At 41.7% G+C, this 4,029-nt stretch overlaps 1 long non-coding RNA gene across 1 annotated transcript in view; it reads left to right on the top strand.

Moving 5' to 3' along the window:
- The first annotated feature begins 2,056 nt into the window (after positions 1-2,056).
- The window catches only part of Gm34905, a 52,783-nt gene continuing 50,810 nt past the window's right edge, over positions 2,057-4,029 (top strand). Inside the window, exon 1 of the long non-coding RNA XR_869012.3 lies at positions 2,057-2,627. This is a non-coding gene — a long non-coding RNA (predicted gene, 34905). The remainder of the gene's footprint in view (positions 2,628-4,029) is intronic.

Raw genomic sequence — 4,029 nt, 5'->3', positions numbered from 1 at the left:
GTAGTGGTGATTAAGAAGAGACCAGCATTGTTGAGGTGACATCTTCCGGGAAGTGTTTTCTGAAAGCACAAAGGCTGTGTTCCAGAAATAGCCAAGGTTGTACGTTAGGCTGTGGCTGGATTTAGTAATGTGTAAGAGTTACCCAGGTGGTACTGGTTTTGAAGGCATGAAGGGAACACAAAGAGCAGCTGAGGCTCGGCACTGTGAGAGGCTGTGGAAGGCCATTGGTGAAGGTACAGCTTCAGTTGCAATTGATGGCCCAGGACCGAAGGGGTCATGCATTGTTTTGGAGATGCCAGTACCATGAGATGACCACCAAGAACAGCAGCAGCAGTGGAGTACAGGCATCTGGAGCCTAGAGGACAAGCTGTGTGCTACAAAGTACAGGGCTGGAGAAGGACCCAAGACCTTGGAGGAGCCCAGAAGATCGAGTTGAATTGCAGACATTGGACAGTTAGAGTTTAATTTTTGCCTTTGATAGTGACTGTGCCCTGATATTTTTCCCTCTTGAAGGAAGAAAATATTTTAGTGGATCCCACAATTAAGAGACTTTTAATTGTAAAAAGTCTTTGGATTTTAAAAGATATTGGTTATTTTAAAAGGATTGAACTTTTAATATGTAAAGACTGTGGGACTTTTAAAGTTATTTAGATTTTGGGGATGAATAAGAAAATAAGGCTTGAGGCTTACTAGTGATATGTTTGTGTGTCAAGTTGACAAGGGGTCAATTGTACTGGCTAGTTTTCTGTCAACTTGACACAGGCTGGAGTTATCACAGAGAAAGTAGCTTAAGTCGGGGAAATGCCTCCACGAGATCCAGCTGTGGGGCATTTTCTCAATTAGTGATCAAGGGGGAAGGGCCCCTTGTAGGTGGTACCATCTCTGGACTGGTAATCTTGGATTCTATAAGAGAGTAGGCTGAACAAGCCATGGGGAAGCAAGACAGTAAGAAACACCCCCTCCATGGCCTTTGCATCAGCTCCTGCTTCCTGACCTGCTTGAGTTCCAGTCCTGACTTTCTTTGGTGTCAGCACTATGGAAGTGTAAGCTGAATAAACCCTTTCCTCCCCAACTTGCTTCTTGGTCATGATGTTTGTGCAGGAATAGAAACCCTGACTAAGACAGACCCCTAGCCATAAAATTATTTCATTGCTACTTTATAACTGTAATTCTGCTTTTATTTTAATTCATAATGTAAATTTTGGATATGCATAATATCTGACGTGGGACCCAATGTTGTTGTGAACCCCCAGGTTGAGAACCCTAGGCATTGTTAAGCACATGAGATATACCAGTTTGGAGGTAGCAAATGTTTATATTGTCTTTAGATCTTTCCATTTGTTCAAATACTTGCAAGTTAGTCAGCAACTATCATGCATAAGCCACTGGAGTACCAGATAGCAGTTTCCTCTCCAAACACATCCCTATGCATTTGAAGAGGAGAGTCAGGAGACAAAGGCCAAAAGACAATGAATCAATGCATGTCAAAGACAAAGAAAACTAAGACAAACTTTTTAAAAACCAAAATGTCTTTAAAGTTCCAAAAGCAAATAAAATCTGAAAAATGAGTTAAACAGCCAGAATCTAAAATGTCTCTGGAGATTCAAAAGTAAGCAAGCAAACAAGCCAAACTAAATGTCTAGAATAGTTTTTCTAGAGCAAACATTTCAAAGCAAATAAACAAACTAGATACATTAAACCCATGCTTAGAGAGCAGATCTAAAGGGGGTCCTACTTAACCAGCTCAGAAACTCCAAAATGGATAGTCAACCAAACCAACGGATGTCTGGAGGCCCAGGAAGTACTTACCAACATCAGTGGAGAACTTAACATCAGGCTGTCTGGACTCCAAGAATGGGTCCTTGCTGGAACCTGGCTTCCATTCCTGTGATTCCTCCAAAAGAAAGATCATTCTCAGAACCCCAGATTGGGATCCCTAATTGTCAATGCAAAAACCACAGCTCTAATCTTAAAGGGAATAAGAGATAGTTTATTCTGGAGCTGGTATGAGTGATCATTATAGGTTTACAGACAATTCCACTAGGCTCCTCCTGGGAGCCTAGCAACAGTGGCCTAGCAACAGCTTACATCATCACCTGCTTCCGGGTACAAGCCAGGTGCCTCAGCTTATAAGAAGACTGCTACCCAACACTCTCTCCCTTTCTTCACTCTCTCTTTCTTGTCCCCACATGTTCCCGGCTGGCCTCTTCCTCCTCTCTCTTTTTATCTTTCTCCCCTCCTTTTTCTGCCCCCATCCAGCCCTCCCCCTGCCCCTAACAAATCTTCTTTATACTAGGCCTGAGGGATGGTGTGATTCCTCAGAGGGAGACCTTTTCTGGGCTCACTAACTGTCCTGTCACCTCCACCACAATTATACCGCATTATGATTGTGGTTTGAATATGCTTGTCCTAGGGAGTGGCATTATTAGGAGGTATGGCCTTGTTGGAGGAAGTGTGTCACTGTGGGGGTGGACAATAAGACCCTCCTCCTAGCTGCCTGGGAGACAGTCTATCCTGGATGCAGTCAGGTCAAGATGCAGAACTCTCAGCTCCTTTTCCAGAACTGTGTCTGCCTGGATTCTGCTGTGCTACCTACTGTGATGATAATGGACTGAACCTCTGAAACTGTAAGCTACCCCAATCAATGTTTGGCTTTGATCATGGTGTTTCTTTACAGCAATGGAAACCCTAACTAAGAAAACAGAGCTCAGGAACACAGAATTAGGTTAATCAGGGCACGTTTAAAATACATTGTCTGTAAGCCTTAGATGCTGTTTGGTGACACTCCTTAGTTTTGGGGTTGATATGTGCTAGTGGTTTGCTAGATTAATAAACTCTAAAATGTTTTTATCTCTTAGTCACAGGGCATTAATTCAGACACAGAGGTAGACAAAGGGTGTCTGTTTTGGAAGCTAGAACTAGCTCAACATAAGCTAATTACCGTCTGGGACTGGGATATTCCAATCTTCCCTCAGCACTAAAATTCTAGTCAGCCAATCTCTGGAGACGCAGCTGCTAAAGTTAAATTCACAGGATGAAGTTTATTGGCTCACCCAGTTTCTGGAGCATCCTTATATATGTACAAACATGTAAAAGACAGTCTCAGGGTAAAAACTGATAAAGTCAATCCCAAAAGTAGCACATGAAACTGATTCTAAACACATGTTTCCTTCCTAGCATATCCACGTGATTTTTCAGGAGAAAAGAAAAAAAAGTGTGTGTGTGTGTGGGGGGGGGGCATTTAAGAAGGTATATTGTTATATTAGTCTGGATTTCCTGGAGTAATAATTTATAGAATGACTCTCTGACGCACACACACACACACACACACACACACACACACACACACACACACACACACTAGATTTATTAGAAGGACTGACAGGCTGTAATCCATCTAGCCCAACAATGGCTCTATGTGTATGTCTGTGTACTAAAGGTCTAAGAATTCAGTAGTTGCTCAGTCCATGAGACTGGATATCTCAGCTGGTCCTCAGTATATACAATAATCCTGAAGAACTGGGCTCTAATGCCAATGAAGGAGTGGATTTGCTAGGAAGGGAGGGAAGAAACAGGGATAACATACGTACATACATACATACATACAGAGAGAGAGAGAGAGAGAGAGAGAGAGAGAGAGAGAGAGAGAGAGAGAGAGATTCCTTCTTCTATGTCCTTTATACAGGCTGTCAACAGAAGGTGTGGTCTAAATTAAAGGTGTGTCTTTCCACCGCAAAGATTTGACCTTCTCACTTCAAATGATCCAATTAAGCAAAACAAAACAAAACAAAACAAAACAAAACAAAACAAAACAAAACAAAACAAAACAAAACAAAACAAAACTCCCTCTCAATTGTATCCAGACATTTCTGAGTTTTAGTTAATTCCAGATGTGGACAGGTTGATAACCAAGAATAACCATCACAGAAAGTTTGTTTAAAGATAAACCACATTCTGGTATTCTAGCCAGTTTTATGTGTAATAATTACTAACTTCAAGTATTTGGGAAAACTGGGAGAAACATTTACT

The sequence above is a fragment of the Mus musculus genome, chromosome 6 (genome assembly GCF_000001635.26).
Source record: "Mus musculus strain C57BL/6J chromosome 6, GRCm38.p6 C57BL/6J".
NCBI lineage: Eukaryota > Metazoa > Chordata > Mammalia > Rodentia > Muridae > Mus > Mus musculus.
The sequence above is the reverse complement of the archived record's forward strand: the minus strand, read 5'-3'. Positions and strand labels throughout refer to the sequence as shown.